The sequence below is a fragment of the Aquarana catesbeiana genome, linkage group LG13, assembly GCF_042186555.1.
Source record: "Aquarana catesbeiana isolate 2022-GZ linkage group LG13, ASM4218655v1, whole genome shotgun sequence".
Lineage (NCBI taxonomy): Eukaryota > Metazoa > Chordata > Amphibia > Anura > Ranidae > Aquarana > Aquarana catesbeiana.
Genome location: NC_133336.1, coordinates 164,551,042 through 164,567,861, shown reverse-complemented (window position 1 = coordinate 164,567,861; position 16,820 = coordinate 164,551,042). Strand labels below are relative to the sequence as shown.

Here is a 16,820-nt window from a genome sequence, read left to right as displayed (position 1 = left end):
TTGGCGGCGCCAAGATGGGAAACGAGGAAAAAAAACAGGGCAAGTCCAGAACTCCAAGAAAAAAAGAAGCCTACGGCACCTGGTATTCCCAGGCGGTCTCCCATCCAGGTACTAACCAGGCCCGACCCTGCTTAGCCTCCGAGATCAGACGAGATCGGGCGCTTTCAGGGTGATGTGGCCGTAGGCGATCTCTTACGGCACGCTCAACCCTCTTGACTTTGGCGGCACCAAGATGGGAAACGAGGAAAAAAACAGGGCAAGTCCAGAACTCCAAGAAAAAAAGAAGCCTACGGCACCTGGTATTCCCAGGCGGTCTCCCATCCAGGTACTAACCAGGCCCGACCCTGCTTAGCCTCCGAGATCAGGCGCTTTCAGGGCGATGTGGCCGTAGGCGATCTCTAACGGCACGCTCAACCCTCTTGACCTTGGCGGCGCCAAGATGGGAAACGAGGAAAAAAAACAGGGCAAGTCCAGAATTCCAAGAAAAAAAGAAGCCTACGGCACCTGGTATTCCCAGGCGGTCTCCCATCCAGGTACTAACCAGGCCCGACCCTGCTTAGCCTCCGAGATCAGACGAGATCGGGCGCTTTCAGGGTGATGTGGCCGTAGGCGATCTCTAACGGCACGCTCAACCCTCTTGACCTTGGCGGCGCCAAGATGGGAAACGAGGAAAAAAAACAGGGCAAGTCCAGAACGCCCCCCAAAAAAAGAAGCCTACGGCACCTGGTATTCCCAGGCGGTCTCCCATCCAGGTACTAACCAGGCCCGACCCTGCTTAGCCTCCGAGATCAGACGAGATCGGGCGCTTTCAGTGTGATGTGGCCGTAGGCGATCTCTAACGGCACGCTCAACCCTCTTGACCTTGGCGGCGCCAAGATGGGAAACGAGGAAAAAAAACAAGGCAAGTCCAGAACTCCCCCAAAAAAAAGAAGCCTACGGCACCTGGTATTCCCAGGCGGTCTCCCATCCAGGTACTAACCAGGCCCGACCCTGCTTAGCCTCCGAGATCAGACGAGATCGGGCGCTTTCAGGGTGATGTGGCCGTAGGCGATCTCTAACGGCACGCTCAACCCTCTTGACCTTGGCGGCGCCAAGATGGGAAACGAGGAAAAAAACAGGGCAAGTCCAGAACTCCCCCAAAAAAAAGAAGCCTACGGCACCTGGTATTCCCAGGCGGTCTCCCATCCAGGTACTAACCAGGCCCGACCCTGCTTAGCCTCCGAGATCAGACGAGATCGGGCGCTTTCAGGGTGATGTGGCCGTAGGCGATCTCTTACGGCACGCTCAACCCTCTTGACTTTGGCGGCACCAAGATGGGAAACGAGGAAAAAAACAGGGCAAGTCCAGAACTCCAAGAAAAAAAGAAGCCTACGGCACCTGGTATTCCCAGGCGGTCTCCCATCCAGGTACTAACCAGGCCTGACCCTGCTTAGCCTCCGAGATCAGACGAGATCGGGCGCTTTCAGGGTGATGTGGCCGTAGGCGATCTCTAACGGCACGCTCAACCCTCTTGACCTTGGCGGCGCCAAGATGGGAAACGAGGAAAAAAAAAAAAAAGGGCAAGTCCAGAAATCCAAGAAAAAAAGAAGCCTACGGCACCTGGTATTCCCAGGCGGTCTCCCATCCAGGTACTAACCAGGCCCGACCCTGCTTAGCCTCCGAGATCAGACGAGATCGGGCGCTTTCAGGGTGATGTGGCCGTAGGCGATCTCTTACGGCACGCTCAACCCTCTTGACTTTGGCGGCACCAAGATGGGAAACGAGGAAAAAAACAGGGCAAGTCCAGAACTCCAAGAAAAAAAGAAGCCTACGGCACCTGGTATTCCCAGGCGGTCTCCCATCCAGGTACTAACCAGGCCCGACCCTGCTTAGCCTCCGAGATCAGACGAGATCGGGCGCTTTCAGGGTGATGTGGCCGTAGGCGATCTCCTACGGCACGCTCAACCCTCTTGACCTTGGCGGCGCCAAGATGGGAAACGAGGAAAAAAAACAGGGCAAGTCCAGAAATCCAAGAAAAAAAGAAGCCTACGGCACCTGGTATTCCCAGGCGGTCTCCCATCCAGGTACTAACCAGGCCCGACCCTGCTTAGCCTCCGAGATCAGACGAGATCGGGCGCTTTCAGGGTGATGTGGCCGTAGGCGATCTCTAACGGCACGCTCAACCCTCTTGACCTTGGCGGCGCCAAGATGGGAAACGAGGAAAAAAAACAGGGCAAGTCCAGAACGCCCCCCAAAAAAAGAAGCCTACGGCACCTGGTATTCCCAGGCGGTCTCCCATCCAGGTACTAACCAGGCCCGACCCTGCTTAGCCTCCGAGATCAGACGAGATCGGGCGCTTTCAGGGTGATGTGGCCGTAGGCGATCTCTAACGGCACGCTCAACCCTCTTGACCTTGGCGGCGCCAAGATGGGAAACGAGGAAAAAAAACAGGGCAAGTCCAGAACTCCCCCAAAAAAAAGAAGCCTACGGCACCTGGTATTCCCAGGCGGTCTCCCATCCAGGTACTAACCAGGCCCGACCCTGCTTAGCCTCCGAGATCAGACGAGATCGGGCGCTTTCAGGGTGATGTGGCCGTAGGCGATCTCTTACGGCACGCTCAACCCTCTTGACTTTGGCGGCGCCAAGATGGGAAACGAGGAAAAAAAACAGGGCAAGTCCAGAACTCCAAGAAAAAAAGAAGCCTACGGCACCTGGTATTCCCAGGCGGTCTCCCATCCAGGTACTAACCAGGCCCGACCCTGCTTAGCCTCCGAGATCAGACGAGATCGGGCGCTTTCAGGGTGATGTGGCCGTAGGCGATCTCTTACGGCACGCTCAACCCTCTTGACTTTGGCGGCACCAAGATGGGAAACGAGGAAAAAAACAGGGCAAGTCCAGAACTCCAAGAAAAAAAGAAGCCTACGGCACCTGGTATTCCCAGGCGGTCTCCCATCCAGGTACTAACCAGGCCCGACCCTGCTTAGCCTCCGAGATCAGGCGCTTTCAGGGCGATGTGGCCGTAGGCGATCTCTAACGGCACGCTCAACCCTCTTGACCTTGGCGGCGCCAAGATGGGAAACGAGGAAAAAAAACAGGGCAAGTCCAGAAATCCAAGAAAAAAAGAAGCCTACGGCACCTGGTATTCCCAGGCGGTCTCCCATCCAGGTACTAACCAGGCCCGACCCTGCTTAGCCTCCGAGATCAGACGAGATCGGGCGCTTTCAGGGTGATGTGGCCGTAGGCGATCTCTAACGGCACGCTCAACCCTCTTGACCTTGGCGGCGCCAAGATGGGAAACGAGGAAAAAAAACAGGGCAAGTCCAGAACGCCCCCCAAAAAAAGAAGCCTACGGCACCTGGTATTCCCAGGCGGTCTCCCATCCAGGTACTAACCAGGCCCGACCCTGCTTAGCCTCCGAGATCAGACGAGATCGGGCGCTTTCAGTGTGATGTGGCCGTAGGCGATCTCTAACGGCACGCTCAACCCTCTTGACCTTGGCGGCGCCAAGATGGGAAACGAGGAAAAAAAACAAGGCAAGTCCAGAACTCCCCCAAAAAAAAGAAGCCTACGGCACCTGGTATTCCCAGGCGGTCTCCCATCCAGGTACTAACCAGGCCCGACCCTGCTTAGCCTCCGAGATCAGACGAGATCGGGCGCTTTCAGGGTGATGTGGCCGTAGGCGATCTCTAACGGCACGCTCAACCCTCTTGACCTTGGCGGCGCCAAGATGGGAAACGAGGAAAAAAACAGGGCAAGTCCAGAACTCCCCCAAAAAAAAGAAGCCTACGGCACCTGGTATTCCCAGGCGGTCTCCCATCCAGGTACTAACCAGGCCCGACCCTGCTTAGCCTCCGAGATCAGACGAGATCGGGCGCTTTCAGGGTGATGTGGCCGTAGGCGATCTCTTACGGCACGCTCAACCCTCTTGACTTTGGCGGCACCAAGATGGGAAACGAGGAAAAAAACAGGGCAAGTCCAGAACTCCAAGAAAAAAAGAAGCCTACGGCACCTGGTATTCCCAGGCGGTCTCCCATCCAGGTACTAACCAGGCCTGACCCTGCTTAGCCTCCGAGATCAGACGAGATCGGGCGCTTTCAGGGTGATGTGGCCGTAGGCGATCTCTAACGGCACGCTCAACCCTCTTGACCTTGGCGGCGCCAAGATGGGAAACGAGGAAAAAAAAAAAAAAGGGCAAGTCCAGAAATCCAAGAAAAAAAGAAGCCTACGGCACCTGGTATTCCCAGGCGGTCTCCCATCCAGGTACTAACCAGGCCCGACCCTGCTTAGCCTCCGAGATCAGACGAGATCGGGCGCTTTCAGGGTGATGTGGCCGTAGGCGATCTCTTACGGCACGCTCAACCCTCTTGACTTTGGCGGCACCAAGATGGGAAACGAGGAAAAAAACAGGGCAAGTCCAGAACTCCAAGAAAAAAAGAAGCCTACGGCACCTGGTATTCCCAGGCGGTCTCCCATCCAGGTACTAACCAGGCCCGACCCTGCTTAGCCTCCGAGATCAGACGAGATCGGGCGCTTTCAGGGTGATGTGGCCGTAGGCGATCTCCTACGGCACGCTCAACCCTCTTGACCTTGGCGGCGCCAAGATGGGAAACGAGGAAAAAAAACAGGGCAAGTCCAGAAATCCAAGAAAAAAAGAAGCCTACGGCACCTGGTATTCCCAGGCGGTCTCCCATCCAGGTACTAACCAGGCCCGACCCTGCTTAGCCTCCGAGATCAGACGAGATCGGGCGCTTTCAGGGTGATGTGGCCGTAGGCGATCTCTAACGGCACGCTCAACCCTCTTGACCTTGGCGGCGCCAAGATGGGAAACGAGGAAAAAAAACAGGGCAAGTCCAGAACGCCCCCCAAAAAAAGAAGCCTACGGCACCTGGTATTCCCAGGCGGTCTCCCATCCAGGTACTAACCAGGCCCGACCCTGCTTAGCCTCCGAGATCAGACGAGATCGGGCGCTTTCAGGGTGATGTGGCCGTAGGCGATCTCTAACGGCACGCTCAACCCTCTTGACCTTGGCGGCGCCAAGATGGGAAACGAGGAAAAAAAACAGGGCAAGTCCAGAACTCCCCCAAAAAAAAGAAGCCTACGGCACCTGGTATTCCCAGGCGGTCTCCCATCCAGGTACTAACCAGGCCCGACCCTGCTTAGCCTCCGAGATCAGACGAGATCGGGCGCTTTCAGGGTGATGTGGCCGTAGGCGATCTCTTACGGCACGCTCAACCCTCTTGACTTTGGCGGCGCCAAGATGGGAAACGAGGAAAAAAAACAGGGCAAGTCCAGAACTCCAAGAAAAAAAGAAGCCTACGGCACCTGGTATTCCCAGGCGGTCTCCCATCCAGGTACTAACCAGGCCCGACCCTGCTTAGCCTCCGAGATCAGACGAGATCGGGCGCTTTCAGGGTGATGTGGCCGTAGGCGATCTCTTACGGCACGCTCAACCCTCTTGACTTTGGCGGCACCAAGATGGGAAACGAGGAAAAAAACAGGGCAAGTCCAGAACTCCAAGAAAAAAAGAAGCCTACGGCACCTGGTATTCCCAGGCGGTCTCCCATCCAGGTACTAACCAGGCCCGACCCTGCTTAGCCTCCGAGATCAGACGAGATCGGGCGCTTTCAGGGTGATGTGGCCGTAGGCGATCTCTAACGGCACGCTCAACCCTCTTGACCTTGGCGGCGCCAAGATGGGAAACGAGGAAAAAAAACAGGGCAAGTCCAGAAATCCAAGAAAAAAAGAAGCCTACGGCACCTGGTATTCCCAGGCGGTCTCCCATCCAGGTACTAACCAGGCCCGACCCTGCTTAGCCTCCGAGATCAGACGAGATCGGGCGCTTTCAGGGTGATGTGGCCGTAGGAGATCTCTAACGGCACGCTCAACCCTCTTGACCTTGGCGGCGCCAAGATGGGAAACGAGGAAAAAAAACAGGGCAAGTCCAGAACGCCCCCCAAAAAAAGAAGCCTACGGCACCTGGTATTCCCAGGCGGTCTCCCATCCAGGTACTAACCAGGCCCGACCCTGCTTAGCCTCCGAGATCAGACGAGATCGGGCGCTTTCAGGGTGATGTGGCCGTAGGCGATCTCTAACGGCACGCTCAACCCTCTTGACCTTGGCGGCGCCAAGATGGGAAACGAGGAAAAAAAACAGGGCAAGTCCAGAAATCCAAGAAAAAAAGAAGCCTACGGCACCTGGTATTCCCAGGCGGTCTCCCATCCAGGTACTAACCAGGCCCGACCCTGCTTAGCCTCCGAGATCAGACGAGATCGGGCGCTTTCAGGGTGATGTGGCCGTAGGCGATCTCTTACGGCACGCTCAACCCTCTTGACTTTGGCGGCACCAAGATGGGAAACGAGGAAAAAAACAGGGCAAGTCCAGAACTCCAAGAAAAAAAGAAGCCTACGGCACCTGGTATTCCCAGGCGGTCTCCCATCCAGGTACTAACCAGGCCCGACCCTGCTTAGCCTCCGAGATCAGACGAGATCGGGCGCTTTCAGGGTGATGTGGCCGTAGGCGATCTCTTACGGCACGCTCAACCCTCTTGACTTTGGCGGCGCCAAGATGGGAAACGAGGAAAAAAAACAGGGCAAGTCCAGAAATCCAAGAAAAAAAGAAGCCTACGGCACCTGGTATTCCCAGGCGGTCTCCCATCCAGGTACTAACCAGGCCCGACCCTGCTTAGCCTCCGAGATCAGACGAGATCGGGCGCTTTCAGGGTGATGTGGCCGTAGGCGATCTCTAACGGCACGCTCAACCCTCTTGACCTTGGCGGCGCCAAGATGGGAAACGAGGAAAAAAAACAGGGCAAGTCCAGAAATCCAAGAAAAAAAGAAGCCTACGGCACCTGGTATTCCCAGGCGGTCTCCCATCCAGGTACTAACCAGGCCCGACCCTGCTTAGCCTCCGAGATCAGACGAGATCGGGCGCTTTCAGGGTGATGTGGCCGTAGGCGATCTCTTACGGCACGCTCAACCCTCTTGACTTTGGCGGCACCAAGATGGGAAACGAGGAAAAAAACAGGGCAAGTCCAGAACTCCAAGAAAAAAAGAAGCCTACGGCACCTGGTATTCCCAGGCGGTCTCCCATCCAGGTACTAACCAGGCCCGACCCTGCTTAGCCTCCGAGATCAGACGAGATCGGGCGCTTTCAGGGTGATGTGGCCGTAGGCGATCTCTTACGGCACGCTCAACCCTCTTGACTTTGGCGGCGCCAAGATGGGAAACGAGGAAAAAAAACAGGGCAAGTCCAGAAATCCAAGAAAAAAAGAAGCCTACGGCACCTGGTATTCCCAGGCGGTCTCCCATCCAGGTACTAACCAGGCCCGACCCTGCTTAGCCTCCGAGATCAGACGAGATCGGGCGCTTTCAGGGTGATGTGGCCGTAGGCGATCTCTAATGGCACGCTCAACCCTCTTGACCTTGGCGGCGCCAAGATGGGAAACGAGGAAAAAAAACAGGGCAAGTCCAGAACTCCAAGAAAAAAAGAAGCCTACGGCACCTGGTATTCCCAGGCGGTCTCCCATCCAGGTACTAACCAGGCCCGACCCTGCTTAGCCTCCGAGATCAGACGAGATCGGGCGCTTTCAGGGTGATGTGGCCGTAGGCGATCTCTAACGGCACGCTCAACCCTCTTGACTTTGGCGGCGCCAAGATGGGAAACGAGGAAAAAAAACAGGGCAAGTCCAGAACTCCAAGAAAAAAAGAAGCCTACGGCACCTGGTATTCCCAGGCGGTCTCCCATCCAGGTACTAACCAGGCCCGACCCTGCTTAGCCTCCGAGATCAGACGAGATCGGGCGCTTTCAGGGTGATGTGGCCGTAGGCGATCTCTAACAGCACGCTCAACCCTCTTGACCTTGGCGGCGCCAAGATGGGAAACGAGGAAAAAAAACAGGGCAAGTCCAGAAATCCAAGAAAAAAAGAAGCCTACGGCACCTGGTATTCCCAGGCGGTCTCCCATCCAGGTACTAACCAGGCCCGACCCTGCTTAGCCTCCGAGATCAGACGAGATCGGGCGCTTTCAGGGTGATGTGGCCGTAGTCGATCTCTAACGGCACGCTCAACCCTCTTGACCTTGGCGGCGCCAAGATGGGAAACGAGGAAAAAAAACAGGGCAAGTCCAGAACGCCCCCCAAAAAAAGAAGCCTACGGCACCTGGTATTCCCAGGCGGTCTCCCATCCAGGTACTAACCAGGCCCGACCCTGCTTAGCCTCCGAGATCAGACGAGATCGGGCGCTTTCAGGGTGATGTGGCCGTAGGCGATCTCTAACGGCACGCTCAACCCTCTTGACCTTGGCGGCGCCAAGATGGGAAACGAGGAAAAAAAACAGGGCAAGTCCAGAACTCCCCCAAAAAAAAGAAGCCTACGGCACCTGGTATTCCCAGGCGGTCTCCCATCCAGGTACTAACCAGGCCCGACCCTGCTTAGCCTCCGAGATCAGACGAGATCGGGCGCTTTCAGGGTGATGTGGCCGTAGGCGACCTCTAACGGCACGCTCAACCCTCTTGACCTTGGCGGCGCCAAGATGGGAAACGAGGAAAAAAACAGGGCAAGTCCAGAACTCCCCCAAAAAAAAGAAGCCTACGGCACCTGGTATTCCCAGGCGGTCTCCCATCCAGGTACTAACCAGGCCCGACCCTGCTTAGCCTCCGAGATCAGACGAGATCGGGCGCTTTCAGGGTGATGTGGCCGTAGGCGATCTCTTACGGCACGCTCAACCCTCTTGACTTTGGCGGCACCAAGATGGGAAACGAGGAAAAAAACAGGGCAAGTCCAGAACTCCAAGAAAAAAAGAAGCCTACGGCACCTGGTATTCCCAGGCGGTCTCCCATCCAGGTACTAACCAGGCCCGACCCTGCTTAGCCTCCGAGATCAGACGAGATCGGGCGCTTTCAGGGTGATGTGGCCGTAGGCGATCGCTAACGGCACGCTCAACCCTCTTGACCTTGGCGGCGCCAAGATGGGAAACGAGGAAAAAAAACAGGGCAAGTCCAGAAATCCAAGAAAAAAAGAAGCCTACGGCACCTGGTATTCCCAGGCGGTCTCCCATCCAGGTACTAACCAGGCCCGACCCTGCTTAGCCTCCGAGATCAGACGAGATCGGGCGCTTTCAGGGTGATGTGGCCGTAGGCGATCTCTTACGGCACGCTCAACCCTCTTGACTTTGGCGGCACCAAGATGGGAAACGAGGAAAAAAACAGGGCAAGTCCAGAACTCCAAGAAAAAAAGAAGCCTACGGCACCTGGTATTCCCAGGCGGTCTCCCATCCAGGTACTAACCAGGCCCGACCCTGCTTAGCCTCCGAGATCAGACGAGATCGGGCGCTTTCAGGGTGATGTGGCCGTAGGCGATCTCTTACGGCACGCTCAACCCTCTTGACTTTGGCGGCGCCAAGATGGGAAACGAGGAAAAAAAACAGGGCAAGTCCAGAAATCCAAGAAAAAAAGAAGCCTACGGCACCTGGTATTCCCAGGCGGTCTCCCATCCAGGTACTAACCAGGCCCGACCCTGCTTAGCCTCCGAGATCAGACGAGATCGGGCGCTTTCAGGGTGATGTGGCCGTAGGCGATCTCTAACGGCACGCTCAACCCTCTTGACCTTGGCGGCGCCAAGATGGGAAACGAGGAAAAAAAACAGGGCAAGTCCAGAACTCCCCCAAAAAAAAGAAGCCTACGGCACCTGGTATTCCCAGGCGGTCTCCCATCCAGGTACTAACCAGGCCCGACCCTGCTTAGCCTCCGAGATCAGACGAGATCGGGCGCTTTCAGGGTGATGTGGCCGTAGGCGATCTCTTACGGCACGCTCAACCCTCTTGACTTTGGCGGCGCCAAGATGGGAAACGAGGAAAAAAAACAGGGCAAGTCCAGAACTCCAAGAAAAAAAGAAGCCTACGGCACCTGGTATTCCCAGGCGGTCTCCCATCCAGGTACTAACCAGGCCCGACCCTGCTTAGCCTCCGAGATCAGACGAGATCGGGCGCTTTCAGGGTGATGTGGCCGTAGGCGATCTCTTACGGCACGCTCAACCCTCTTGACTTTGGCGGCACCAAGATGGGAAACGAGGAAAAAAACAGGGCAAGTCCAGAACTCCAAGAAAAAAAGAAGCCTACGGCACCTGGTATTCCCAGGCGGTCTCCCATCCAGGTACTAACCAGGCCCGACCCTGCTTAGCCTCCGAGATCAGACGAGATCGGGCGCTTTCAGGGTGATGTGGCCGTAGGCGATCTCTAACGGCACGCTCAACCCTCTTGACCTTGGCGGCGCCAAGATGGGAAACGAGGAAAAAAAACAGGGCAAGTCCAGAAATCCAAGAAAAAAAGAAGCCTACGGCACCTGGTATTCCCAGGCGGTCTCCCATCCAGGTACTAACCAGGCCCGACCCTGCTTAGCCTCCGAGATCAGACGAGATCGGGCGCTTTCAGGGTGATGTGGCCGTAGGCGATCTCTAACGGCACGCTCAACCCTCTTGACCTTGGCGGCGCCAAGATGGGAAACGAGGAAAAAAAACAGGGCAAGTCCAGAACGCCCCCCAAAAAAAGAAGCCTACGGCACCTGGTATTCCCAGGCGGTCTCCCATCCAGGTACTAACCAGGCCCGACCCTGCTTAGCCTCCGAGATCAGACGAGATCGGGCGCTTTCAGGGTGATGTGGCCGTAGGCGATCTCTAACGGCACGCTCAACCCTCTTGACCTTGGCGGCGCCAAGATGGGAAACGAGGAAAAAAAACAGGGCAAGTCCAGAACTCCCCCAAAAAAAAGAAGCCTACGGCACCTGGTATTCCCAGGCGGTCTCCCATCCAGGTACTAACCAGGCCCGACCCTGCTTAGCCTCCGAGATCAGACGAGATCGGGCGCTTTCAGGGTGATGTGGCCGTAGGCGATCTCTAACGGCACGCTCAACCCTCTTGACCTTGGCGGCGCCAAGATGGGAAACGAGGAAAAAAACAGGGCAAGTCCAGAACTCCCCCAAAAAAAAGAAGCCTACGGCACCTGGTATTCCCAGGCGGTCTCCCATCCAGGTACTAACCAGGCCCGACCCTGCTTAGCCTCCGAGATCAGACGAGATCGGGCGCTTTCAGGGTGATGTGGCCGTAGGCGATCTCTATCGGCACGCTCAACCCTCTTGACCTTGGCGGCGCCAAGATGGGAAACGAGGAAAAAAAACAGGGCAAGTCCAGAACGCACCCCAAAAAAAGAAGCCTACGGCACCTGGTATTCCCAGGCGGTCTCCCATCCAGGTACTAACCAGGCCCGACCCTGCTTAGCCTCCGAGATCAGACGAGATCGGGCGCTTTCAGGGTGATGTGGCCGTAGGCGATCTCTAACGGCACGCTCAACCCTCTTGACCTTGGCGGCGCCAAGATGGGAAACGAGGAAAAAAAACAGGGCAAGTCCAGAACTCCCCCAAAAAAAAGAAGCCTACGGCACCTGGTATTCCCAGGCGGTCTCCCATCCAGGTACTAACCAGGCCCGACCCTGCTTAGCCTCCGAGATCAGACGAGATCGGGCGCTTTCAGGGTGATGTGGCCGTAGGCGATCTCTAACGGCACGCTCAACCCTCTTGACCTTGGCGGCGCCAAGATGGGAAACGAGGAAAAAAACAGGGCAAGTCCAGAACTCCCCCAAAAAAAAGAAGCCTACGGCACCTGGTATTCCCAGGCGGTCTCCCATCCAGGTACTAACCAGGCCCGACCCTGCTTAGCCTCCGAGATCAGACGAGATCGGGCGCTTTCAGGGTGATGTGGCCGTAGGCGATCTCTAACGGCACGCTCAACCCTCTTGACCTTGGCGGCACCAAGATGGGAAACGAGGAAAAAAACAGGGCAAGTCCAGAACTCCCCCAAAAAAAAGAAGCCTACGGCACCTGGTATTCCCAGGCGGTCTCCCATCCAGGTACTAACCAGGCCCGACCCTGCTTAGCCTCCGAGATCAGACGAGATCGGGCGCTTTCAGGGTGATGTGGCCGTAGGCGATCTCTAACGGCACGCTCAACCCTCTTGACCTTGGCGGCGCCAAGATGGGAAACGAGGAAAAAAAACAGGGCAAGTCCAGAAATCCAAGAAAAAAAGAAGCCTACGGCACCTGGTATTCCCAGGCGGTCTCCCATCCAGGTACTAACCAGGCCCGACCCTGCTTAGCCTCCGAGATCAGACGAGATCGGGCGCTTTCAGGGTGATGTGGCCGTAGGCGATCTCTTATGGCACGCTCAACCCTCTTGACTTTGGCGGCACCAAGATGGGAAACGAGGAAAAAAACAGGGCAAGTCCAGAACTCCAAGAAAAAAAGAAGCCTACGGCACCTGGTATTCCCAGGCGGTCTCCCATCCAGGTACTAACCAGGCCCGACCCTGCTTAGCCTCCGAGATCAGACGAGATCGGGCGCTTTCAGGGTGATGTGGCCGTAGGCGATCTCTAACGGCACGCTCAACCCTCTTGACCTTGGCGGCGCCAAGATGGGAAACGAGGAAAAAAAACAGGGCAAGTCCAGAAATCCAAGAAAAAAAGAAGCCTACGGCACCTGGTATTCCCAGGCGGTCTCCCATCCAGGTACTAACCAGGCCCGACCCTGCTTAGCCTCCGAGATCAGACGAGATCGGGCGCTTTCAGGGTGATGTGGCCGTAGGCGATCTCTAACGGCACGCTCAACCCTCTTGACCTTGGCGGCGCCAAGATGGGAAACGAGGAAAAAAAACAGGGCAAGTCCAGAACGCCCCCCAAAAAAAGAAGCCTACGGCACCTGGTATTCCCAGGCGGTCTCCCATCCAGGTACTAACCAGGCCCGACCCTGCTTAGCCTCCGAGATCAGACGAGATCGGGCGCTTTCAGGGTGATGTGGCCGTAGGCGATCTCTAACGGCACGCTCAACCCTCTTGACCTTGGCGGCGCCAAGATGGGAAACGAGGAAAAAAAACAGGGCAAGTCCAGAACTCCCCCAAAAAAAAGAAGCCTACGGCACCTGGTATTCCCAGGCGGTCTCCCATCCAGGTACTAACCAGGCCCGACCCTGCTTAGCCTCCGAGATCAGACGAGATCGGGCGCTTTCAGGGTGATGTGGCCGTAGGCGATCTCTTATGGCACGCTCAACCCTCTTGACTTTGGCGGCGCCAAGATGGGAAACGAGGAAAAAAAACAGGGCAAGTCCAGAACTCCAAGAAAAAAAGAAGCCTACGGCACCTGGTATTCCCAGGCGGTCTCCCATCCAGGTACTAACCAGGCCCGACCCTGCTTAGCCTCCGAGATCAGACGAGATCGGGCGCTTTCAGGGTGATGTGGCCGTAGGCGATCTCTTATGGCACGCTCAACCCTCTTGACTTTGGCGGCACCAAGATGGGAAACGAGGAAAAAAACAGGGCAAGTCCAGAACTCCAAGAAAAAAAGAAGCCTACGGCACCTGGTATTCCCAGGCGGTCTCCCATCCAGGTACTAACCAGGCCCGACCCTGCTTAGCCTCCGAGATCAGACGAGATCGGACGCTTTCAGGGTGATGTGGCCGTAGGCGATCTCTAACGGCACGCTCAACCCTCTTGACCTTGGCGGCGCCAAGATGGGAAACGAGGAAAAAAAACAGGGCAAGTCCAGAAATCCAAGAAAAAAAGAAGCCTACGGCACCTGGTATTCCCAGGCGGTCTCCCATCCAGGTACTAACCAGGCCCGACCCTGCTTAGCCTCCGAGATCAGACGAGATCGGGCGCTTTCAGGGTGATGTGGCCGTAGGCGATCTCTAACGGCACGCTCAACCCTCTTGACCTTGGCGGCGCCAAGATGGGAAACGAGGAAAAAAAACAGGGCAAGTCCAGAACGCCCCCCAAAAAAAAGAAGCCTACGGCACCTGGTATTCCCAGGCGGTCTCCCATCCAGGTACTAACCAGGCCCGACCCTGCTTAGCCTCCGAGATCAGACGAGATCGGGCGCTTTCAGGGTGATGTGGCCGTAGGCGATCTCTAACGGCACGCTCAACCCTCTTGACCTTGGCGGCGCCAAGATGGGAAACGAGGAAAAAAACAGGGCAAGTCCAGAACTCCCCCAAAAAAAAGAAGCCTACGGCACCTGGTATTCCCAGGCGGTCTCCCATCCAGGTACTAACCAGGCAAGACCCTGCTTAGCCTCCGAGATCAGACGAGATCGGGCGCTTTCAGGGTGATGTGGCCGTAGGCGATCTCTAACGGCACGCTCAACCCTCTTGACCTTGGCGGCGCCAAGATGGGAAACGAGGAAAAAAACAGGGCAAGTCCAGAACTCCCCCAAAAAAAAGCAGCCTACGGCACCTGGTATTCCCAGGCGGTCTCCCATCCAGGTACTAACCAGGCCCGACCCTGCTTAGCCTCCGAGATCAGACGAGATCGGGCGCTTTCAGGGTGATGTGGCCGTAGGCGATCTCTTACGGCACGCTCAACCCTCTTGACTTTGGCGGCACCAAGATGGGAAACGAGGAAAAAAACAGGGCAAGTCCAGAACTCCAAGAAAAAAAGAAGCCTACGGCACCTGGTATTCCCAGGCGGTCTCCCATCCAGGTACTAACCAGGCCCGACCCTGCTTAGCCTCCGAGATCAGACGAGATCGGGCGCTTTCAGGGTGATGTGGCCGTAGGCGATCTCTAACGGCACGCTCAACCCTCTTGACCTTGGCGGCGCCAAGATGGGAAACGAGGAAAAAAAACAGGGCAAGTCCAGAAATCCAAGAAAAAAAGAAGCCTACGGCACCTGGTATTCCCAGGCGGTCTCCCATCCAGGTACTAACCAGGCCCGACCCTGCTTAGCCTCCGAGATCAGACGAGATCGGGCGCTTTCAGGGTGATGTGGCCGTAGGCGATCTCTTACGGCACGCTCAACCCTCTTGACTTTGGCGGCGCCAAGATGGGAAACGAGGAAAAAAAAAAGGGCAAGTCCAGAAATCCAAGAAAAAAAGAAGCCTACGGCACCTGGTATTCCCAGGCGGTCTCCCATCCAGGTACTAACCAGGCCCGACCCTGCTTAGCCTCCGAGATCAGACGAGATCGGGCGCTTTCAGGGTGACGTGGCCGTAGGCGATCTCTAACGGCACGCTCAACCCTCTTGACCTTGGCGGCGCCAAGATGGGAAACGAGGAAAAAAAACAGGGCAAGTCCAGAACGCCCCCCAAAAAAAGAAGCCTACGGCACCTGGTATTCCCAGGCGGTCTCCCATCCAGGTACTAACCAGGCCCGACCCTGCTTAGCCTCCGAGATCAGACGAGATCGGGCGCTTTCAGGGTGATGTGGCCGTAGGCGATCTCTAACGGCACGCTCAACCCTCTTGACCTTGGCGGCGCCAAGATGGGAAACGAGGAAAAAAAACAGGGCAAGTCCAGAACTCCCCCAAAAAAAAGAAGCCTACGGCACCTGGTATTCCCAGGCGGTCTCCCATCTAGGTACTAACCAGGCCCGACCCTGCTTAGCCTCCGAGATCAGACGAGATCGGGCGCTTTCAGGGTGATGTGGCCGTAGGCGATCTCTTACGGCACGCTCAACCCTCTTGACTTTGGTGGCGCCAAGATGGGAAACGAGGAAAAAAAACAGGGCAAGTCCAGAACTCCAAGAAAAAAAGAAGCCTACGGCACCTGGTATTCCCAGGCGGTCTCCCATCCAGGTACTAACCAGGCCCGACCCTGCTTAGCCTCCGAGATCAGACGAGATCGGGCGCTTTCAGGGTGATGTGGCCGTAGGCGATCTCTTACGGCACGCTCAACCCTCTTGACTTTGGCGGCACCAAGATGGGAAACGAGGAAAAAAACAGGGCAAGTCCAGAACTCCAAGAAAAAAAGAAGCCTACGGCACCTGGTATTCCCAGGCGGTCTCCCATCCAGGTACTAACCAGGCCCGACCCTGCTTAGCCTCCGAGATCAGATGAGATCGGGCGCTTTCAGGGTGATGTGGCCGTAGGCGATCTCTAACGGCACGCTCAACCCTCTTGACCTTGGCGGCGCCAAGATGGGAAACGAGGAAAAAAAACAGGGCAAGTCCAGAAATCCAAGAAAAAAAGAAGCCTACGGCACCTGGTATTCCCAGGCGGTCTCCCATCCAGGTACTAACCAGGCCCGACTCTGCTTAGCCTCCGAGATCAGACGAGATCGGGCGCTTTCAGGGTGATGTGGCCGTAGGCGATCTCTTACGGCACGCTCAACCCTCTTGACTTTGGCGGCACCAAGATGGGAAACGAGGAAAAAAACAGGGCAAGTCCAGAACTCCAAGAAAAAAAGAAGCCTACGGCACCTGGTATTCCCAGGCGGTCTCCCATCCAGGTACTAACCAGGCCCGACCCTGCTTAGCCTCCGAGATCAGATGAGATCGGGCGCTTTCAGGGTGATGTGGCCGTAGGCGATCTCTAACGGCACGCTCAACCCTCTTGACCTTGGCGGCGCCAAGATGGGAAACGAGGAAAAAAAACAGGGCAAGTCCAGAAATCCAAGAAAAAAAGAAGCCTACGGCACCTGGTATTCCCAGGCGGTCTCCCATCCAGGTACTAACCAGGCCCGACCCTGCTTAGCCTCCGAGATCAGACGAGATCGGGCGCTTTCAGGGTGATGTGGCCGTAGGCGATCTCTAACGGCACGCTCAACCCTCTTGACCTTGGCGGCGCCAAGATGGGAAACGAGGAAAAAAAACAGGGCAAGTCCAGAACGCCCCCCAAAAAAAGAAGCCTACGGCACCTGGTATTCCCAGGCGGTCTCCCATCCAGGTACTAACCAGGCCCGACCCTGCTTAGCCTCCGAGATCAGACGAGATCGGGCGCTTTCAGGGTGATGTGGCCGTAGGCGATCTCTAACGGCACGCTCAACCCTCTTGACCTTGGCGGCGCCAAGATGGGAAACGAGGAAAAAAAACAGGG

The 16,820-nt window shown here is 56.4% G+C and overlaps 75 non-coding genes and 2 pseudogenes across 75 annotated transcripts; all 77 read right to left on the bottom strand.

Moving 5' to 3' along the window:
• Positions 1-67: 67 nt before the first annotated feature.
• Positions 68-186, bottom strand: LOC141117941 (5S ribosomal RNA). Its single transcript, XR_012237333.1, has one exon. It is a non-coding gene; the product is annotated as a 5S ribosomal RNA (ribosomal RNA).
• Positions 187-284: 98 nt separating this feature from the next.
• Positions 285-393, bottom strand: LOC141120623 (5S ribosomal RNA; annotated as a pseudogene).
• A 99-nt stretch (positions 394-492) lies between these two features.
• LOC141117940 (5S ribosomal RNA) lies at positions 493-611 on the bottom strand. The gene has a single exon (XR_012237332.1). It is a non-coding gene; the product is annotated as a 5S ribosomal RNA (ribosomal RNA).
• Positions 612-711: 100 nt separating this feature from the next.
• LOC141120307 (5S ribosomal RNA) lies at positions 712-830 on the bottom strand. The gene has a single exon (XR_012239631.1). It is a non-coding gene; the product is annotated as a 5S ribosomal RNA (ribosomal RNA).
• Positions 831-930: 100 nt separating this feature from the next.
• On the bottom strand, positions 931-1,049 carry LOC141117939 (5S ribosomal RNA). Its single transcript, XR_012237331.1, has one exon. It is a non-coding gene; the product is annotated as a 5S ribosomal RNA (ribosomal RNA).
• Positions 1,050-1,148: 99 nt separating this feature from the next.
• On the bottom strand, positions 1,149-1,267 carry LOC141117938 (5S ribosomal RNA). The gene has a single exon (XR_012237330.1). It is a non-coding gene; the product is annotated as a 5S ribosomal RNA (ribosomal RNA).
• Positions 1,268-1,365: 98 nt separating this feature from the next.
• LOC141120364 (5S ribosomal RNA) lies at positions 1,366-1,484 on the bottom strand. Its single transcript, XR_012239687.1, has one exon. It is a non-coding gene; the product is annotated as a 5S ribosomal RNA (ribosomal RNA).
• Positions 1,485-1,587: 103 nt separating this feature from the next.
• LOC141117936 (5S ribosomal RNA) lies at positions 1,588-1,706 on the bottom strand. Its single transcript, XR_012237328.1, has one exon. It is a non-coding gene; the product is annotated as a 5S ribosomal RNA (ribosomal RNA).
• Positions 1,707-1,804: 98 nt separating this feature from the next.
• LOC141117935 (5S ribosomal RNA) lies at positions 1,805-1,923 on the bottom strand. The gene has a single exon (XR_012237327.1). It is a non-coding gene; the product is annotated as a 5S ribosomal RNA (ribosomal RNA).
• Positions 1,924-2,022: 99 nt separating this feature from the next.
• LOC141117934 (5S ribosomal RNA) lies at positions 2,023-2,141 on the bottom strand. The gene has a single exon (XR_012237326.1). It is a non-coding gene; the product is annotated as a 5S ribosomal RNA (ribosomal RNA).
• A 100-nt stretch (positions 2,142-2,241) lies between these two features.
• On the bottom strand, positions 2,242-2,360 carry LOC141117933 (5S ribosomal RNA). The gene has a single exon (XR_012237325.1). It is a non-coding gene; the product is annotated as a 5S ribosomal RNA (ribosomal RNA).
• A 100-nt stretch (positions 2,361-2,460) lies between these two features.
• Positions 2,461-2,579, bottom strand: LOC141117932 (5S ribosomal RNA). The gene has a single exon (XR_012237324.1). It is a non-coding gene; the product is annotated as a 5S ribosomal RNA (ribosomal RNA).
• Positions 2,580-2,678: 99 nt separating this feature from the next.
• LOC141117931 (5S ribosomal RNA) lies at positions 2,679-2,797 on the bottom strand. The gene has a single exon (XR_012237323.1). It is a non-coding gene; the product is annotated as a 5S ribosomal RNA (ribosomal RNA).
• A 98-nt stretch (positions 2,798-2,895) lies between these two features.
• LOC141120622 (5S ribosomal RNA) lies at positions 2,896-3,004 on the bottom strand (annotated as a pseudogene).
• Positions 3,005-3,103: 99 nt separating this feature from the next.
• Positions 3,104-3,222, bottom strand: LOC141117929 (5S ribosomal RNA). Its single transcript, XR_012237322.1, has one exon. It is a non-coding gene; the product is annotated as a 5S ribosomal RNA (ribosomal RNA).
• A 100-nt stretch (positions 3,223-3,322) lies between these two features.
• Positions 3,323-3,441, bottom strand: LOC141120306 (5S ribosomal RNA). Its single transcript, XR_012239630.1, has one exon. It is a non-coding gene; the product is annotated as a 5S ribosomal RNA (ribosomal RNA).
• Positions 3,442-3,541: 100 nt separating this feature from the next.
• LOC141117928 (5S ribosomal RNA) lies at positions 3,542-3,660 on the bottom strand. Its single transcript, XR_012237321.1, has one exon. It is a non-coding gene; the product is annotated as a 5S ribosomal RNA (ribosomal RNA).
• A 99-nt stretch (positions 3,661-3,759) lies between these two features.
• Positions 3,760-3,878, bottom strand: LOC141117927 (5S ribosomal RNA). The gene has a single exon (XR_012237320.1). It is a non-coding gene; the product is annotated as a 5S ribosomal RNA (ribosomal RNA).
• A 98-nt stretch (positions 3,879-3,976) lies between these two features.
• On the bottom strand, positions 3,977-4,095 carry LOC141120363 (5S ribosomal RNA). The gene has a single exon (XR_012239686.1). It is a non-coding gene; the product is annotated as a 5S ribosomal RNA (ribosomal RNA).
• A 103-nt stretch (positions 4,096-4,198) lies between these two features.
• On the bottom strand, positions 4,199-4,317 carry LOC141117926 (5S ribosomal RNA). Its single transcript, XR_012237319.1, has one exon. It is a non-coding gene; the product is annotated as a 5S ribosomal RNA (ribosomal RNA).
• A 98-nt stretch (positions 4,318-4,415) lies between these two features.
• Positions 4,416-4,534, bottom strand: LOC141117924 (5S ribosomal RNA). Its single transcript, XR_012237317.1, has one exon. It is a non-coding gene; the product is annotated as a 5S ribosomal RNA (ribosomal RNA).
• Positions 4,535-4,633: 99 nt separating this feature from the next.
• LOC141117923 (5S ribosomal RNA) lies at positions 4,634-4,752 on the bottom strand. The gene has a single exon (XR_012237316.1). It is a non-coding gene; the product is annotated as a 5S ribosomal RNA (ribosomal RNA).
• Positions 4,753-4,852: 100 nt separating this feature from the next.
• Positions 4,853-4,971, bottom strand: LOC141117922 (5S ribosomal RNA). The gene has a single exon (XR_012237315.1). It is a non-coding gene; the product is annotated as a 5S ribosomal RNA (ribosomal RNA).
• A 100-nt stretch (positions 4,972-5,071) lies between these two features.
• On the bottom strand, positions 5,072-5,190 carry LOC141117921 (5S ribosomal RNA). Its single transcript, XR_012237314.1, has one exon. It is a non-coding gene; the product is annotated as a 5S ribosomal RNA (ribosomal RNA).
• A 99-nt stretch (positions 5,191-5,289) lies between these two features.
• LOC141117920 (5S ribosomal RNA) lies at positions 5,290-5,408 on the bottom strand. Its single transcript, XR_012237313.1, has one exon. It is a non-coding gene; the product is annotated as a 5S ribosomal RNA (ribosomal RNA).
• Positions 5,409-5,506: 98 nt separating this feature from the next.
• Positions 5,507-5,625, bottom strand: LOC141117919 (5S ribosomal RNA). The gene has a single exon (XR_012237312.1). It is a non-coding gene; the product is annotated as a 5S ribosomal RNA (ribosomal RNA).
• A 99-nt stretch (positions 5,626-5,724) lies between these two features.
• Positions 5,725-5,843, bottom strand: LOC141120108 (5S ribosomal RNA). The gene has a single exon (XR_012239438.1). It is a non-coding gene; the product is annotated as a 5S ribosomal RNA (ribosomal RNA).
• Positions 5,844-5,943: 100 nt separating this feature from the next.
• On the bottom strand, positions 5,944-6,062 carry LOC141117918 (5S ribosomal RNA). Its single transcript, XR_012237311.1, has one exon. It is a non-coding gene; the product is annotated as a 5S ribosomal RNA (ribosomal RNA).
• A 99-nt stretch (positions 6,063-6,161) lies between these two features.
• Positions 6,162-6,280, bottom strand: LOC141117917 (5S ribosomal RNA). Its single transcript, XR_012237310.1, has one exon. It is a non-coding gene; the product is annotated as a 5S ribosomal RNA (ribosomal RNA).
• A 98-nt stretch (positions 6,281-6,378) lies between these two features.
• On the bottom strand, positions 6,379-6,497 carry LOC141117916 (5S ribosomal RNA). Its single transcript, XR_012237309.1, has one exon. It is a non-coding gene; the product is annotated as a 5S ribosomal RNA (ribosomal RNA).
• A 99-nt stretch (positions 6,498-6,596) lies between these two features.
• LOC141117915 (5S ribosomal RNA) lies at positions 6,597-6,715 on the bottom strand. Its single transcript, XR_012237308.1, has one exon. It is a non-coding gene; the product is annotated as a 5S ribosomal RNA (ribosomal RNA).
• Positions 6,716-6,814: 99 nt separating this feature from the next.
• On the bottom strand, positions 6,815-6,933 carry LOC141117913 (5S ribosomal RNA). The gene has a single exon (XR_012237306.1). It is a non-coding gene; the product is annotated as a 5S ribosomal RNA (ribosomal RNA).
• Positions 6,934-7,031: 98 nt separating this feature from the next.
• Positions 7,032-7,150, bottom strand: LOC141117912 (5S ribosomal RNA). The gene has a single exon (XR_012237305.1). It is a non-coding gene; the product is annotated as a 5S ribosomal RNA (ribosomal RNA).
• A 99-nt stretch (positions 7,151-7,249) lies between these two features.
• LOC141117911 (5S ribosomal RNA) lies at positions 7,250-7,368 on the bottom strand. The gene has a single exon (XR_012237304.1). It is a non-coding gene; the product is annotated as a 5S ribosomal RNA (ribosomal RNA).
• Positions 7,369-7,467: 99 nt separating this feature from the next.
• Positions 7,468-7,586, bottom strand: LOC141117910 (5S ribosomal RNA). The gene has a single exon (XR_012237303.1). It is a non-coding gene; the product is annotated as a 5S ribosomal RNA (ribosomal RNA).
• A 99-nt stretch (positions 7,587-7,685) lies between these two features.
• LOC141117909 (5S ribosomal RNA) lies at positions 7,686-7,804 on the bottom strand. The gene has a single exon (XR_012237302.1). It is a non-coding gene; the product is annotated as a 5S ribosomal RNA (ribosomal RNA).
• A 99-nt stretch (positions 7,805-7,903) lies between these two features.
• On the bottom strand, positions 7,904-8,022 carry LOC141120159 (5S ribosomal RNA). Its single transcript, XR_012239486.1, has one exon. It is a non-coding gene; the product is annotated as a 5S ribosomal RNA (ribosomal RNA).
• Positions 8,023-8,122: 100 nt separating this feature from the next.
• Positions 8,123-8,241, bottom strand: LOC141117908 (5S ribosomal RNA). Its single transcript, XR_012237301.1, has one exon. It is a non-coding gene; the product is annotated as a 5S ribosomal RNA (ribosomal RNA).
• Positions 8,242-8,341: 100 nt separating this feature from the next.
• On the bottom strand, positions 8,342-8,460 carry LOC141117907 (5S ribosomal RNA). The gene has a single exon (XR_012237300.1). It is a non-coding gene; the product is annotated as a 5S ribosomal RNA (ribosomal RNA).
• Positions 8,461-8,559: 99 nt separating this feature from the next.
• LOC141117906 (5S ribosomal RNA) lies at positions 8,560-8,678 on the bottom strand. The gene has a single exon (XR_012237299.1). It is a non-coding gene; the product is annotated as a 5S ribosomal RNA (ribosomal RNA).
• Positions 8,679-8,776: 98 nt separating this feature from the next.
• Positions 8,777-8,895, bottom strand: LOC141117905 (5S ribosomal RNA). The gene has a single exon (XR_012237298.1). It is a non-coding gene; the product is annotated as a 5S ribosomal RNA (ribosomal RNA).
• A 99-nt stretch (positions 8,896-8,994) lies between these two features.
• LOC141117904 (5S ribosomal RNA) lies at positions 8,995-9,113 on the bottom strand. The gene has a single exon (XR_012237297.1). It is a non-coding gene; the product is annotated as a 5S ribosomal RNA (ribosomal RNA).
• Positions 9,114-9,211: 98 nt separating this feature from the next.
• On the bottom strand, positions 9,212-9,330 carry LOC141117902 (5S ribosomal RNA). The gene has a single exon (XR_012237295.1). It is a non-coding gene; the product is annotated as a 5S ribosomal RNA (ribosomal RNA).
• Positions 9,331-9,429: 99 nt separating this feature from the next.
• On the bottom strand, positions 9,430-9,548 carry LOC141117901 (5S ribosomal RNA). Its single transcript, XR_012237294.1, has one exon. It is a non-coding gene; the product is annotated as a 5S ribosomal RNA (ribosomal RNA).
• A 100-nt stretch (positions 9,549-9,648) lies between these two features.
• Positions 9,649-9,767, bottom strand: LOC141117900 (5S ribosomal RNA). Its single transcript, XR_012237293.1, has one exon. It is a non-coding gene; the product is annotated as a 5S ribosomal RNA (ribosomal RNA).
• Positions 9,768-9,866: 99 nt separating this feature from the next.
• On the bottom strand, positions 9,867-9,985 carry LOC141117899 (5S ribosomal RNA). Its single transcript, XR_012237292.1, has one exon. It is a non-coding gene; the product is annotated as a 5S ribosomal RNA (ribosomal RNA).
• A 98-nt stretch (positions 9,986-10,083) lies between these two features.
• LOC141117898 (5S ribosomal RNA) lies at positions 10,084-10,202 on the bottom strand. Its single transcript, XR_012237291.1, has one exon. It is a non-coding gene; the product is annotated as a 5S ribosomal RNA (ribosomal RNA).
• Positions 10,203-10,301: 99 nt separating this feature from the next.
• Positions 10,302-10,420, bottom strand: LOC141117897 (5S ribosomal RNA). The gene has a single exon (XR_012237290.1). It is a non-coding gene; the product is annotated as a 5S ribosomal RNA (ribosomal RNA).
• Positions 10,421-10,520: 100 nt separating this feature from the next.
• Positions 10,521-10,639, bottom strand: LOC141117896 (5S ribosomal RNA). The gene has a single exon (XR_012237289.1). It is a non-coding gene; the product is annotated as a 5S ribosomal RNA (ribosomal RNA).
• A 100-nt stretch (positions 10,640-10,739) lies between these two features.
• Positions 10,740-10,858, bottom strand: LOC141117895 (5S ribosomal RNA). The gene has a single exon (XR_012237288.1). It is a non-coding gene; the product is annotated as a 5S ribosomal RNA (ribosomal RNA).
• A 99-nt stretch (positions 10,859-10,957) lies between these two features.
• On the bottom strand, positions 10,958-11,076 carry LOC141117894 (5S ribosomal RNA). Its single transcript, XR_012237287.1, has one exon. It is a non-coding gene; the product is annotated as a 5S ribosomal RNA (ribosomal RNA).
• A 100-nt stretch (positions 11,077-11,176) lies between these two features.
• LOC141117893 (5S ribosomal RNA) lies at positions 11,177-11,295 on the bottom strand. The gene has a single exon (XR_012237286.1). It is a non-coding gene; the product is annotated as a 5S ribosomal RNA (ribosomal RNA).
• A 100-nt stretch (positions 11,296-11,395) lies between these two features.
• LOC141117891 (5S ribosomal RNA) lies at positions 11,396-11,514 on the bottom strand. The gene has a single exon (XR_012237284.1). It is a non-coding gene; the product is annotated as a 5S ribosomal RNA (ribosomal RNA).
• A 99-nt stretch (positions 11,515-11,613) lies between these two features.
• Positions 11,614-11,732, bottom strand: LOC141117890 (5S ribosomal RNA). Its single transcript, XR_012237283.1, has one exon. It is a non-coding gene; the product is annotated as a 5S ribosomal RNA (ribosomal RNA).
• Positions 11,733-11,831: 99 nt separating this feature from the next.
• On the bottom strand, positions 11,832-11,950 carry LOC141117889 (5S ribosomal RNA). The gene has a single exon (XR_012237282.1). It is a non-coding gene; the product is annotated as a 5S ribosomal RNA (ribosomal RNA).
• Positions 11,951-12,049: 99 nt separating this feature from the next.
• Positions 12,050-12,168, bottom strand: LOC141117888 (5S ribosomal RNA). The gene has a single exon (XR_012237281.1). It is a non-coding gene; the product is annotated as a 5S ribosomal RNA (ribosomal RNA).
• A 98-nt stretch (positions 12,169-12,266) lies between these two features.
• On the bottom strand, positions 12,267-12,385 carry LOC141117887 (5S ribosomal RNA). Its single transcript, XR_012237280.1, has one exon. It is a non-coding gene; the product is annotated as a 5S ribosomal RNA (ribosomal RNA).
• Positions 12,386-12,484: 99 nt separating this feature from the next.
• On the bottom strand, positions 12,485-12,603 carry LOC141117885 (5S ribosomal RNA). The gene has a single exon (XR_012237278.1). It is a non-coding gene; the product is annotated as a 5S ribosomal RNA (ribosomal RNA).
• A 100-nt stretch (positions 12,604-12,703) lies between these two features.
• LOC141117884 (5S ribosomal RNA) lies at positions 12,704-12,822 on the bottom strand. The gene has a single exon (XR_012237277.1). It is a non-coding gene; the product is annotated as a 5S ribosomal RNA (ribosomal RNA).
• A 100-nt stretch (positions 12,823-12,922) lies between these two features.
• LOC141117883 (5S ribosomal RNA) lies at positions 12,923-13,041 on the bottom strand. The gene has a single exon (XR_012237276.1). It is a non-coding gene; the product is annotated as a 5S ribosomal RNA (ribosomal RNA).
• Positions 13,042-13,140: 99 nt separating this feature from the next.
• Positions 13,141-13,259, bottom strand: LOC141117882 (5S ribosomal RNA). Its single transcript, XR_012237275.1, has one exon. It is a non-coding gene; the product is annotated as a 5S ribosomal RNA (ribosomal RNA).
• A 98-nt stretch (positions 13,260-13,357) lies between these two features.
• On the bottom strand, positions 13,358-13,476 carry LOC141120201 (5S ribosomal RNA). Its single transcript, XR_012239528.1, has one exon. It is a non-coding gene; the product is annotated as a 5S ribosomal RNA (ribosomal RNA).
• A 99-nt stretch (positions 13,477-13,575) lies between these two features.
• On the bottom strand, positions 13,576-13,694 carry LOC141117881 (5S ribosomal RNA). The gene has a single exon (XR_012237274.1). It is a non-coding gene; the product is annotated as a 5S ribosomal RNA (ribosomal RNA).
• Positions 13,695-13,795: 101 nt separating this feature from the next.
• Positions 13,796-13,914, bottom strand: LOC141117879 (5S ribosomal RNA). Its single transcript, XR_012237272.1, has one exon. It is a non-coding gene; the product is annotated as a 5S ribosomal RNA (ribosomal RNA).
• Positions 13,915-14,013: 99 nt separating this feature from the next.
• LOC141120520 (5S ribosomal RNA) lies at positions 14,014-14,132 on the bottom strand. The gene has a single exon (XR_012239836.1). It is a non-coding gene; the product is annotated as a 5S ribosomal RNA (ribosomal RNA).
• A 99-nt stretch (positions 14,133-14,231) lies between these two features.
• Positions 14,232-14,350, bottom strand: LOC141117878 (5S ribosomal RNA). The gene has a single exon (XR_012237271.1). It is a non-coding gene; the product is annotated as a 5S ribosomal RNA (ribosomal RNA).
• A 98-nt stretch (positions 14,351-14,448) lies between these two features.
• LOC141117877 (5S ribosomal RNA) lies at positions 14,449-14,567 on the bottom strand. Its single transcript, XR_012237270.1, has one exon. It is a non-coding gene; the product is annotated as a 5S ribosomal RNA (ribosomal RNA).
• A 99-nt stretch (positions 14,568-14,666) lies between these two features.
• Positions 14,667-14,785, bottom strand: LOC141117876 (5S ribosomal RNA). The gene has a single exon (XR_012237269.1). It is a non-coding gene; the product is annotated as a 5S ribosomal RNA (ribosomal RNA).
• Positions 14,786-14,884: 99 nt separating this feature from the next.
• On the bottom strand, positions 14,885-15,003 carry LOC141120075 (5S ribosomal RNA). The gene has a single exon (XR_012239408.1). It is a non-coding gene; the product is annotated as a 5S ribosomal RNA (ribosomal RNA).
• A 100-nt stretch (positions 15,004-15,103) lies between these two features.
• LOC141117875 (5S ribosomal RNA) lies at positions 15,104-15,222 on the bottom strand. Its single transcript, XR_012237268.1, has one exon. It is a non-coding gene; the product is annotated as a 5S ribosomal RNA (ribosomal RNA).
• Positions 15,223-15,322: 100 nt separating this feature from the next.
• LOC141119917 (5S ribosomal RNA) lies at positions 15,323-15,441 on the bottom strand. Its single transcript, XR_012239250.1, has one exon. It is a non-coding gene; the product is annotated as a 5S ribosomal RNA (ribosomal RNA).
• A 99-nt stretch (positions 15,442-15,540) lies between these two features.
• On the bottom strand, positions 15,541-15,659 carry LOC141117873 (5S ribosomal RNA). Its single transcript, XR_012237267.1, has one exon. It is a non-coding gene; the product is annotated as a 5S ribosomal RNA (ribosomal RNA).
• Positions 15,660-15,757: 98 nt separating this feature from the next.
• LOC141120810 (5S ribosomal RNA) lies at positions 15,758-15,876 on the bottom strand. Its single transcript, XR_012239962.1, has one exon. It is a non-coding gene; the product is annotated as a 5S ribosomal RNA (ribosomal RNA).
• A 99-nt stretch (positions 15,877-15,975) lies between these two features.
• Positions 15,976-16,094, bottom strand: LOC141120286 (5S ribosomal RNA). Its single transcript, XR_012239610.1, has one exon. It is a non-coding gene; the product is annotated as a 5S ribosomal RNA (ribosomal RNA).
• Positions 16,095-16,192: 98 nt separating this feature from the next.
• LOC141120757 (5S ribosomal RNA) lies at positions 16,193-16,311 on the bottom strand. Its single transcript, XR_012239937.1, has one exon. It is a non-coding gene; the product is annotated as a 5S ribosomal RNA (ribosomal RNA).
• Positions 16,312-16,410: 99 nt separating this feature from the next.
• LOC141117872 (5S ribosomal RNA) lies at positions 16,411-16,529 on the bottom strand. Its single transcript, XR_012237266.1, has one exon. It is a non-coding gene; the product is annotated as a 5S ribosomal RNA (ribosomal RNA).
• Positions 16,530-16,629: 100 nt separating this feature from the next.
• LOC141117871 (5S ribosomal RNA) lies at positions 16,630-16,748 on the bottom strand. Its single transcript, XR_012237265.1, has one exon. It is a non-coding gene; the product is annotated as a 5S ribosomal RNA (ribosomal RNA).
• Between the last annotated feature and the right edge of the window lie 72 nt (positions 16,749-16,820).